A 13,213-nucleotide genomic window follows, 5' to 3' on the forward strand; every position below is an offset into this window, starting at 1 on the left:
AACAACCAACTCCCCTTTCACAGAGGAGAAAGTTGAGGCCCAGGGAGGGAAAGATCACACCATTAATAAAAAAGAGCTGGACTTCAAACCCAGGTCTTTAAATCAAGGGCATTTCTCCTATAATCTGCTGTTTTTTCTCTTAGTGGGCCTCCAAGCCTGCTGGAGCTAATGATCCCACCCAGGGACCAGAGGATTACAGCCAAGCCCATCTCTCCACTTCCCTCTATCTTCCCATCTTCTCACTCAGCTCCTTTCCTGGGTTCAGCTCAGCAGACCAACAAAGGGCCTGCCCAACATTGACAGCTGCAGATGAGAACTGAAAAGGGCAATGTCCCCAAATGAGGCTGGGCAGCTACTGAGGGTTCCCTCTTATGCCTACTTTAGAACAGTCTAACTCCTATAGACTATTCCTCAGTCATCCTATACACATGCCCATCCTCCCTTTGGAGCCATCTGGGTTGACCAGGGAGTTGTGCATGTCTCCGAGCAGGACTTGAGGTATAGGAAAAGAGAACCAAAAAGCCTGTATACCACCACCACTGCCCTCATCCAGTCCCCTCAGCCTGTCTGTCTCACTGGGCTTTGGAAAAGACTGAATTGAGGGAGGGAGAGAGGCTAGGAACAAGGAAAAGAGGAAGAAAGAAAGAGAGACAGATGAGTAGACAGTCAGAGAGAGTGAGACAGACAGATACACACAAAGACAGAAACAGACACAGACAAAGGCAGAAGCAGAGACACAAAGACAGAGAAAAGAGGGAGGAGGAGGTAGAAGAAGAAAAGAGGAGAGGAAAAGAAAAAGTGAGGAGAGGGAGAGAGATGTGTAAAAAGAAAAGAGGAGAAAGAAAAGAAATATCTAATAAGAGACAAAAGTCAAGCAACCAAAAGCAATAATCATATTGCATTCCTATCATCCTCTACTTTTATCACCCCAATGGTTGCCTGGGGGCCATTTGACTCAGCTCCAGGCACTGTGGACTGTCTGACCAAACACAGCCCAAAGACAGGGTGCCTTCACCACCAGCTATCTTCTTCCCATTTATCTTCCAACCCCAATCCATGGAGTGGGAACAGAAGGTAACAGAAAAACTAGGAAATTGTTAAGATGAAAAGGGTGGAGGTCAACCTGACTTGGACTGAAGATGACTCAGGGACTCCATACAAACAGCTATCAGCCACTTAGAAGAGACTTCAAATTCAGAGGCTGAAGTGCCTTCTTTTCTTTTCTTTTTTTCTTTCTTTCTTTCTCTCCTTCTTTCTTTCTTTCTTCCTTTCTTTCTTCCTTTCTTTCTTTCTTTTTCTTTTTTCTTTTTTTTTTTGGTGAGACAATTGGGGTAGTAATTGTTAAGTTTTTAAGGCCAGATTTGAACTCAGGTCCTCCTGAATCCAGGGCCCATACTCTATCCACTGTACCACCTAGCTGCCCCTGAAGCTCCTTCACTGGAAAATCCCATGAGGAAGAGAGAAGGATGTTTATTTTCTCCTATCCCCATCCTAGGATTGAAGCCTAACATTTATCATACTCTGCATTGGGTCATTTAGTGCAAGAAAATTACGTTAAATATTTCATTCATTAAATAGCTCGGGCTATTATGAATTCTACCTTAAGTAGAGCACAAAGTTAATTCTTTTTGCACTTATTCAATAATATGAAATAACTACCTTAAATGAAGATTTTACAGTTTGCAGTAGAAAGTATTTATTAGCAATCCTTTTCCTTTTAGAGTCTCTCTTAAGGGGGCTCCAATGCCTTATGAAATTTAAACAGTCAAGATGGAACAATTACCCTTAGAAAGTTCTGTTGGATTCACTTTCAATATGGCAGACAAAATGCTCCCTCCTTTACCAACCCACCAACCACCTGGTAGGGCTGCATTCCTTTCAAGCTGTTGTAATCAAACCCCACCCAACCCAATCAATTTGATTCTGTGATACTCAGTTTAATCTGTGTAGTCAATCCTCCCACCAAAACATCTAATTGTTAGGATACTGCCAAATCGAAATTGCTTTCTGCATATTAAGAGGCAGCTTTCATGAACTGCTGCATTCAGATTCATCACCCGATGACCACCATTCTCTGTTGTGTGTCTTTGGCTTTAGCCAGACTTGGAATTTGTGCAAGGGAGGGTGAGGAATGCCTACTATTTGCCCTCAGTGTTGGGAGCATGAATTCCAAGAGTTTAGAGAAAAGAGCCCCAAGATCTCTATGCTTGGGACTGTTTCACTGGGGTCTTTATCCTCGAGGTCTACCATAATGTTTTTGACATAGTAAGTACTTGCTCTCCCTCCAAGATTGAGATCTCTGTGATGGCAATCAAGCCATCTTTTGTCTCAACTCATAACCACTCCTCAGTCATTGAATGGGTATGGACTCAGACAAATAGACCTGGGAAAGACCTTAATTTAGAAAGGCCAAGGTCACCCACTACATCCTGGCCATTCAACAATTGTTTTGACCTTTGTCTTGCCACCATATTTCAATGACTTTGCACAGTTCTGCCTCATTTAAATCCAATTCACTAGCAAGTGAAGACATCACACTCATGATGTCATTGGTCCTCTTGGAGAATGAAGGACTAATAACAGCAAGTACTTAAATGAACCAAATCAAATTGAGATGAAAACAAGGTCAGGGAATGCATGATGGAGGCTTTATTCTCCACTCTTTTCTGTTGTAATCAGACTAGGTGCCTCACTACTTGTTCCACACAATAAACTTATTCCTAATTCCATGCACTACTCAGAATGACCTTCCTTTCAATTCTTCTTACCTATCCAAGTTGCACTCATCCTTACATACTCAGGTCCCTCTCCTCCACAAAGCTCTGCCTGCCTACCCCAAGCCTACCATAATCCTATTAACTCTTTCAATTGGTAGCATTAATTAGCTCTTGTGCATACAGTGCCGCGCAATGTCAAAGAATCACAGAACATCAGAGTTGGATTGTCCCTCAAAGGCTTTCAAGCCCAGCCCGCAACCAAATAAGGATCTCCTCTACACCATCCAACAGTCAATTCATTAAGTGAGCACTGTGGGCCAGGCACTGTGCTAAATACTAGGATATGAATTTTTAAAAAGCCCCTGCCCTCAAAGAGCTTACAATATCATGGTCAAAGACAACACACACAAAAAAGTGAGAAAAATACTCCTGAATAAAGGATCGCCGAGCCTCTGCATGAAGCCCTCCATTGAGGAATAACCCCTTACTTTTCAAGGCAGCCTACTAGATGTTTGGACACCTCCATCTATAAAGAATTCTTTCATTCGTTCTAAATTTACCTCTTAGCAGTTCCCACCCTTTATTCCTAGTTCTGTCCCATAGGGACAAGGAGAATAAATCTAATCCCTCCTTTACCCTTCAAGTCCAAAGGAATAATGTCATGTCTTCCCTAAATCATCTCTTCTTCAAACTAGCATGTCTCCTATTCATTCATTCCTTGGACAAGCATTTAATAAGTGGCTGGGGGTACCAGGCACCAAGAAACAACACAGAAAGGTAGTTTAGTAAGGGTCTTCAAGGCAACTCTCTTAAGGCTACAAGATACAGAAAAGGTATAGATTTGTATGGAAAGAAGCCTCTCGCTAGCAAGTCTAGTATGTTTTTAAGTGCCAGTCACAGTGCTAGACTCTGGAGATACAGGACCAAAAAAAAAGAAACCTGTCCTCAAAAAGCTAACATTCTCTTGGAGGACTATAAAGGTACAGATGGGTAGGTACCTCCTCTGAATTATATACTCTTATAGTAGCTTAGGGTACTGAAAGCTTAAATAATTTGTCCAGGATTACACAGCCAATATTCCTCAAAGGAAGAACTTGAATCCAGGAATTCCTAACTCCAAGACTAAGTCTCTTTCTACCATGCCATGCTGCCTTTTTTTCCCCCCATTTTGCAAATGATATAACTTGTGATTAATCTATCCGCAAATAAATAATGCTCCACCATATAGGTGGACAACTGGACTTCCTTAAAAGGCCGTTAGGTGGCACAATGGATAGAATGATGGCCCTGGAGTCAGGAGGACCTAAATCCAAACCTGGCTTCAGATACTTAATAGCTGTATGACTATGGGCAAATCACTTCACCCTGTTTGCCTCATTTCCTCATCTGTAAAATGAGCTGGAGAAGAAAATGGCAAAACCACTCCAGTATCTTTGCCAAACCCTAAATGGGGTCCTGAAGAGTCAGACATGGCTGAAACAACAACAACAAAATTGGCCGGGGGGACAGGAGAATGCCTCTGAAGATGAAGAAGCCCTTTTGATCCCCTTTCCTATTTTTAAGGCTGAGAAAAATTGAGTGACCATCATTTCCATTAATGACAGACTTCCCTATACTCCAAAGCACCTGTAAACAGCTTACATTTTTAAAACAAAATTGTACTTTTGATGTCCGTAACATGGCCTGGTCTGTTTGAAGAGTTAATTTTTCAGACAAAAAATACTACTGATAAATAATTATTTGTATGACATTTGATGACCATCTGAGATGCTTGCCTCCCACTCCCATTACTCCAATCCAGAGCATAAATAAGGTGCTTCGGAAAAGCCAGACCATTCCAAGGGAGGTTCCAGTTATCTCTTCCCTCACCCTCAGATAATTTGGGCATATTCTTGATAGTTAAGCCAAGGTCATTATTCTTCCTAATGGAAACAATAGCCTCTGGGCATCGTAGCATGCTCCCCAACCTACCTGCATCAGTGATTACTGAAAATAGACCAGAGTTTGAAGGAGTCCCATTATCTAGCTTAGCTCCACTGAAATAAAACAAGCAAAAAAAATCCCCCAAGACCACCATTACATTCTTCCACTTGCTACCAATTCAGGCCCACAATTCAGAAAAATGTTGTCCTTTCAGTGTTCTTTATAAGCAAAGCTTGCCTGAATAACAGGGCAGTGTGGGCTAATGGATAGAGGGCTAGTCTTAGAATTAAGAAGACAAGGATTCAAGTCCTGACATATACTAGCATTGTGCCCATGGACAGGTCTCTCAATCTGTGGGTGCCTCAGACCATAAGTTACCAAGGAGTCACTTTTCTGTATCTGTGGAAGGATTCTCCACTTGGAAGATTCCCAACACCAGCAAAATCACAGGTTCAGACCAAATTACAAAAATTCTCATGTCTATGAGCAATCAGAAAGTATAAATGCCAACCATGTAGTCAATGGGGACACAAAGACAAGATGGAAAACAGTCCCTGTCCTTCAAAAGTTTACATTCAAATAAGGTGGACAAGTTGTACATGTGTTTATACCGACTATATTCAAAATAAATACAAGGTCACATGGAGAAATCTTTATTAGACAACTACTGTGTGCAGGCACTGTGCTAAATGCTTTATAAATATTATCTCAGCTGATCCTCACAATAACCCTACAGTCGGGTAAAATGAGGCAGAGGTGAAGTTACATAGCTAATTAGCATCTGAGGGTAGATTTGAATTCAGGTCTTCCCAACTCCAGACCCAGCACTTTTTCCACTGCCCTACCTGTTGTGGTGGTGGTGGTGGTGGTGGTGGTTGTTATTCCATGGTTTCAGTTGTATCCAACATTTCATGACCCCATTTGGGGTTTTCTTGGCAGAGGTACTGGAGTGTTTGTTCACCATTTCCTTCTCCAGCTTATTTTACAGATGATGAAACTGAGGCCAACAGGGTGAAGTGACTTGCTCAAGGTCACACAGTTAGTAAGTGTCTGAGGCCAGCCTTGAACTCAGGAAGATGAGTCTTCCTGACTCTCTATTCACTGAGCCTCCAAGAGCACTGGCTCTGGAATCCGAAAACCTGAGTTTTATTCACATTCTGGCACCTCTTACCTATGGGACCTTGGATGAGGCATTGACCCTCTCCTCATCTTTGAAAGGAGAGGGCTGGATGAAACAGCTTCTGATGTTCCCTCTAGCTCTAAAGCTATAATCCTGTGAGGAAGAAAATATAGGTATTATTAACCCCATCTCCTGCCTCCACCCATTTTCCAGATGAGGAAAGGTTAAGGAACTTACCCAGGGTCACACAGCTGGGAAGTGCCATCTTGGGACCACTTGACTTCAACACTGTGTCTGTTTAACCCAGTCTTTTTTTTTTAACAGGGCAATGGGGTTAAGTGACTTGCCCAGGGTCACACAGCCAGTAAAGGTCAAGTGTCTGAGGCCGGATTTGAACTCAGGAACTCCTGAATCCAGGGCCGGTGCTTTATCCACTGCGCCATCTAGCCGCCCCTGTTTAACCCAGTCTTAAAGCATTATGTGAATGTGAGCTATTGCCGCTACCACCACCATCATCATCCTTATTATTGTTGTTACTCCTGAAGGAAGTCTAAAGCAGACATTTCCAAAGTCAAGTGATTTAGAGTCCTCTGCCATCTGGGATTGCCTGCTCCCTCCAATGGATGCAGGTCACCATTGTAGACCAAAGAAGGCACCATCTTTCACGTATACAAGGATGACATCAAACACTCACTGTCTACAGTGAAAGATGCTTGCTCAGCGGTGCTGTCCCCTCCACTTTCTTTCTCATGGCCTCTCATGACCATCATATATGTCTGTAAGATTCCTGGCCAGGGCTATTTGTACATCCTCTAGATTGAGCACCAAGTGGTTCCACCCATTTGAGGACTGAATCTGGGATTTTGTCCTGCCTTAATCCAGTGGGTTCCCAACTCATGGGCTAAGGATTCCTGAGGGGGTGGGGAGGGGAAGGAGGTTGCTGAGTTATCACAAGAGCTCAAGTCCATAGGCAAGGGCTTCCTAAAATCTTTCTTGTGTCAGGGACCACTTGGCAGCCTAGAGACCCCTTCTCAGAATCATGTCAATTAAATGCATAAAATCAAATCCATAGGATTACAAGGAAAACCAATTATAATAAAATATTGTTATCCAAATACATTTTTAAATTATGTTCATGGACTCAAGGTGAAGAACCCCTGCCATGGGAATACCCAGCACTAACATTTGGATCTTTATTTAGCACCAACAAAATACTCAGCATGACTCAGTCTAATAAATAAGCAAACATACCTTCCATAGACTAAATAAATAACGGGGCTCACAAATGCATATTCATATCTTGCCAGCATATGTAGGTGCTATTGTGGTTTTTTTAGTACAATTTAAAAGCATTACTTAATTCATAGAAGATTTTTATCATCCTTTATTTTCTCAGCCAACCAATACCAAGAAGGAAGCTGTGTGGGATGGGGTGGGGAAAGTCCTGGATTTGGAGTCAGAAGACCTGGGTTCAAATCCCAGTTCTGCTCCTTAGTACCTGTGTGACCTTCAGGTGGTCCTTTGACCTCAGTGAGACTCAGTTCCTTCATTTGTAAAATGAAGAGGCTGGATTAGAAGATCTTTAAAGTTCCTTCTAGATTTATGATCCTCAAGAGTTTTAGGGCCTGGAATGATGAAGACTCATCTTCCTGAGTTCAAATCTGGCCTCAGACATTTAGTAACTGTGTGACCCTGGGCAAGTCACTTACTCTGGTTTGCCGCTGTCAAATGAACTGGAGGAGAAAATGACAAACCACACCAGTATCTTTGTCAAGAAAACCCCAAATGGGGTCATGAAGAGTCGGGCATGGCCAAAAAAGATGGAACAACAAAAGTTCCTTCCAGGTCCATGATCTTCAATCCTCTCTGAGCCTCAGTTCCCTATTCTGTAAAATGAGGTGGTCACCCTCTCAGTCACAGAACAAAAAGCATCCTTCTAGATCTATGGTCACACTGTCGTGCAAGGAGTCCATAAGATATTTTGACCTTAAAAGGCGGCCCTAATATTCAACAAGACTGGGAACCACTGCTCTATCAAGTAAACTAAATAACAAAGAAGGAAATGTTTTCCATAATTGGCCTAAGTCTTCCCTTCTGAGAGACTACAGCTAGATTAACCCAAATAAGGGAGAAGTCCTGAGTTAAGAACAACAAAAATAGACCATTCAAAAAGTGAGTCTTCACAAATTGGAGACCAGAGCTTTGTACAGCGCCTGGTACCTAGAAGGTGCTTAATAAATGCTAGCTGACTAACTGACTTCTCCCAAGTTATTATCCAGCCTAATCATTAGTATTTGGGCATCCCTCAGTCTTCCACAGCTATTTGAGCCCCAGTAGTGATAGGGACAAAGGTCGATCCTTTACCCCCAGCCTACTTGTTTCCCTGACGCATACTGACATACGGGGGTGGATATTAAATTTTACCGTCTACTCCATACAAGCACCTCCATACAAGATGTTTTTCCCATTAGGTGATGCCCATCCTATTCCACACTCAAAGACACTGCCACTTAAAGGAAAAACACAACCAGGATCATTGCCTTGATGCCATCCCCCGGAGTAACACCCACTATTCCTGGTATGCTTTGGGGCAGGCACTGAATCATGTCACTCTTGGGTAAGACTGAGGATAAAAATGAGTCTTCTTGTCCCTTTGATGTTGATCCAACTGAGAATTCTTTGGTCTGCATGTTGGTCCAATTTCTAAGGGAAGTTGAATCACAGAATTTTAGGGTTGAAAGGGCCCTCAGAGCCCATCTCATCCAACCAATACTTGAAAAGAAATCCCCATTACAACATACTCAGCATTCAGCCTCTGTATGAAGATCTATGGGGAGGGGGAACCCACCATCTCCAGAGATTGCCCATTCTACTTTAGGATAGCTCTAAGGGTTAGAATGCTTTTCCTGACATCAATCCCAAATCTCCCTCTTTGTGACTTCCATTGTCTTGTCATCTGGGGGCAAACAAACAAATATAACCTCTTTTCCATATATGATAACCATTCAAGACACCTATAGCCTTCCCTCTGTAGTTATCTTCAATTTATACTCTCCATATCTTATTTGCACATAATGGTTTGCGTGTTATCTCCCCCACTAGATTGTGAGCCCCCTGAGAGCAGGGACTGTCTGTCTTTCTGTGTATCCCCAGAATTTAGCACATTAAGCACTTGGCACATAGTAGGTACTTAATATATGCTTATTGACTTGATCGGAAGGCAATAAACATTTATTAATCACCTACTGTATGCCAGCCATTGTACTAAGCAGTTTACAAATATTACCTCATTTGATCACTCGACTTGCCTATCAATTCCCCCCAGTCCCCCAGTCTTCTCTCATCCAGGCTAAACACCCACAGTTTTGTCAATACATCACCACCAAGAAAAAAAACAGTCAACAGAGAGATCCCTCAGTGGGTGTTTCATTTTGTTTTTAAGCTTCTTCTCAGTAGTTAGTAAACCAGCCCTGCGAACTTCCAGAGGCAAGAGTTGTTCCCTTTCGCTTTCCAAATAAAAACTGTCTCCAACTACAGCAGCTGCATCCAAATGCAGCCCCTGGTCAGTGACCTGGGGAAGGTTGGCTTATTTTTAAGCATGAAACACATCTACCCAAATGACGAGGTTTACTGCCTCGCTTATGAGCAATAACCAAGCAGATACCTTTAACCACTGGTTCTCATAAATCTTGTCTGGGAAAAAACCTTTCAATTTCCAGTGGAAATATGCAAAACAGACTCCACACTGTAAATCTTCCTTTTTCAGTTCTAAGGAGATAAGTTGGACCTATTAACCTTCCATGTTATTTTCAACTTCATTATTTGAGCTGACATGACAAGAGAGAGTAGTGACGGCCGGCTTTGGCACAGTGCATGTAAATCGCTTTCTCAAAGGAAATTACTTCTCCGGCCTGAATGTTATTAATCTAAATTCTCCCTTAGTCAAATTGTGGCCCATAATACATATGGAAGAGGTTGTGATATTTATCACATGTAGTATTCCACCCAGGCACAGACCAACCATATATCCTTACTCTTCCCTAGGCTTGCCCTTTGAAGGGAAAAGAGCCTTGCTCAGCAGCTACCTTGGCCTAGGGATAGAATTCAACCCCCTCCCAACAGTGTCACCTTAAGTTCTGACTTGTCCTGATACCCTTCACCCATTCGTTTCCCTTACAGGTGTCAAGGTGATTTTCCTAAATCTCAAATTTCTCCTCTACTCAATAACCTTCAATGGATCCCTACTGCTTCTGGAATCAAAATATTTGTCTCGTTGGCATTTAAAGTTCTTCACAACCTGCCTGCTTCTTATTTTTCCTGCTTTACATTGTGTATTATTCTGTTTCATGCACTCTACCATGGCCTTTTTTTTTTTTCTTTTGGCAAGGCAATCAGGGTCAAGTGACTTGGCCAAAGTCACACAGCTAGTCAGTGTCTGAGGTCACATTTGAACTCAGGTCTTCCTGACTCCACTGTGCCATCTAGCGGCCCATAACATGGCCTTTTAACTGTGTCTTATATATGACTTGTCATCCAGGGTGGGAGTGGGGATAAGCTCCCATTCTCTATAAAATGCTCCAATGGTGTGCATCTCAAATAGCCTCTGACAACCAAAGCCCAACTCCTGGCCTTCTCGTGGCAGAACTGTTTCCACTAACAGGAGAAGGGGCAAAGGCGAGTCACTGGCGCCTTAAAACCAGTTGCTTCGGGCAGGTGGGGCTCCTTAGCCTTGGCAGGCAACTCGCCTAGGGGAAGGAACCCTGACTTTAAACCTCCACTGCCTTGTGGCTATACCCATATATGGGAAAGGCTTCAGGAATTAACCCCAAGGAAAAATCAGGAGTCGGAGTCCCTTAGGCAGTTGGATGTTGGACATCACATCCCTCTGGCAACTCCTGCAGCGGCACTGGTGCCAAACTGTACTGGCTCTGCCTCTCCTTTGGATCCACCAATGTCGCTGAGAGGGAAAACCTGATACATGGGCAACAGCTTGTTTTCCATATTGACCCGCCCAGGCCAGCACCCTGGAGAGGACACTCTAGCACAGCCACACTGTGGCCTGTGGCTCTTCAAGGCACTGATCCATGGTTGTCTGCAACTGACAGAGGCCTACTACATCTCCCATCTGTGGGCCTTTGCACTGGCCCACATATTTGGAGTGTACTCCCTTCTCACTCCTCATTTCTTTCAAGGCTCAGCCCAAGCACCCTCTTTTCCATGAGGACTTTCTTCATTCTCCTCAAGTTGCTACAACTTTTCCCAAAACACACCTCCCCAAAATTTACCTTGTATCTAGTTTGTGATCGATAATATAATCTAATATGTGATATAATGATAAAATACAATAAAATAATAAGGGCACAATGCATAGAGCACTGGGCTTAGAATCAGGAAGACTCTTCTTTAAGAGTTCAAATCCAGTCTCAAATACCTACTATCTGTGTGACCCTGGACAAGTCACTTAACCCTTATAATCACTTATAGTCACTTATAGTCAACCCTTATATTCACACTTAACCCTGTTTGCCTCAGTTGTCTCATCTGTAAAATGAGCTGAAGAAGGAAATGGCAAACCACGCCAATATCTTTGCCAAGAAAACCCAAATGGGGTCATGAAGAGTCAGGCACAACTCAAACAATTGAGTAAAAACAACAACATAATATAATACATATGTATACATGTTCATGTTCTCCCCCATCCAATCCTGCCGTCAATAGAATTTAAGCTTCTTGAGGGCAGGGACTGTTTCAGTTTTGTCTCTGTACTGCCCAGCAGCTAATAATACAGGGTCCGGCACATAGTAGGCACTTAATAAATGCTTATGGATTGATTGTCACCTTCCTGTACATTTGTCCTGGTGCAAAGATCTCTGAACCCTTCAGGTTTCCTTGGCCCATCCCAGGACACAACTGCTTTATGCCTTCCCTAAGGAAGGCTCTTGTGTCTAGTCCTGCTTTGGACAATCCCCAACTTCCTTCACATCATAGCTCAGATACCACCTCCTCCATAAGGCCTTTTCTCGCCCCCATCTCACCTGGCTACGTCTTGTATGCCTCTGGTGGAACATAAGCCACCTTGGGGCTGTCCTGGCTCCTCATCATGGAATGGAGGTGATGCTGGGTTCTCAAGGAACTATACCAAAATGGAAGCTAGAAAGCTCCAAATACAGGCCTGGAAACTGATTCGTTTCCAAGGTCCAGCTTAGGTAAGTACATGGAGACATCACCAGCAGGCCAGTCACTCTGTGATGGATCTGTTGATCATGGCACTCAATGGGACAAAGAAAAATGCCAACTGGCCTCCACGCCTAACACATGACTATTGGTCCAACACTGGATCCTTCACCAATGACCAATGAGCAGAAATAATAAAGGAAGGAATTGGACCCATCTTGACATTCTCATTATGAACACAACGAGAAGTTACAAGTAAATGGAAGAAGGGCTGACAGGTTCTCCTTGGGATTGAAAAGCTCCTCAAATAACGCCCCCAACTTCTCCCAGAACCAAAGGCACATTTTTAGGACCAGCATTTCACCAATGTTATCATGCCATGAGTCACACAACACTGCAGTCTCCAGAGAATTAAAAGTGAACATCGCACAGAGGGCAATAGTGGGGCATATAGTGGGTGTCAATTGGCTACAATACATTTTATAAAAATATAGAAGTAAGAAGAGTACAGTAGAGAAGGTTGTACGGCTGCGGGAAGAAGATGAGCTGGTCACATAGTAAGGGATGTGAGGAGGATGGTCTGTGGATGGTAACTGCTCAATGTCAGAAGAAAGGAAGCAAGGAGCCCAGCTTGCTGACTGCACCCCCTGTGATGAGTTAAGAGAGGACAGGAGAAAAGTGTGGGCCAATAAGGATGGAATATGATCCACGTATTTGGAGGAAATGTCCAAAGCGATGAGATCACACAACTGTCTGAGCATCTGAGCAGCCCCAGTGTCTGGCATATGGAAGTTTGGATGTTAGACTAAAGGTGGCTAAAGGTGATCAGTGCATATTAGGAACCTGCTCTCTACCACTAGGTCTCTTGGCCTCTCTGACACATAGTAGGTACTTAATAAAAGATTGTAAAATTGTTTTCTCTCTCTTCACATCCCCCATTCCTAGGACAGTCCTTTGCATATCGTGATTAAGGGTTGAAATGTTAAGTCAGATCAAATCAACCTGTATTTATTAAACACCTACTATGTGTCAGGAACTTGGAGACAAGGCAAAAGCACAATTCCTGCCCTCAAGAAACTCAGAGTCTAATGGGGCAGGGAGGAATGCCATGCAAAAAAAAAAATAGCTGCATAAAGGATCAGCTAGGCACATTTTGTTGGCTCACATTGGAAAACATCGAACTAAAACATCTTACACATGTTATTTTAGAATGTAAGCTCTTTGAGAGCATCCTTACTCCCCTAATTAGGGCAGCTAGGTGGTACAATGGATAGAGCAT

At 43.1% G+C, this 13,213-nt stretch overlaps 1 protein-coding gene across 13 annotated transcripts in view; it reads right to left on the minus strand.

Moving 5' to 3' along the window:
- CAMTA1 (calmodulin binding transcription activator 1) overlaps window positions 1–13,213 on the minus strand; it is a 1,311,517-nt gene that overhangs the window by 1,021,597 nt on the left and 276,707 nt on the right. The window lies entirely within an intron of this gene.

Source organism: Dromiciops gliroides, chromosome 3 (assembly GCF_019393635.1).
Source record: "Dromiciops gliroides isolate mDroGli1 chromosome 3, mDroGli1.pri, whole genome shotgun sequence".
NCBI classification, from domain to species: Eukaryota; Metazoa; Chordata; class Mammalia; order Microbiotheria; family Microbiotheriidae; genus Dromiciops; species Dromiciops gliroides.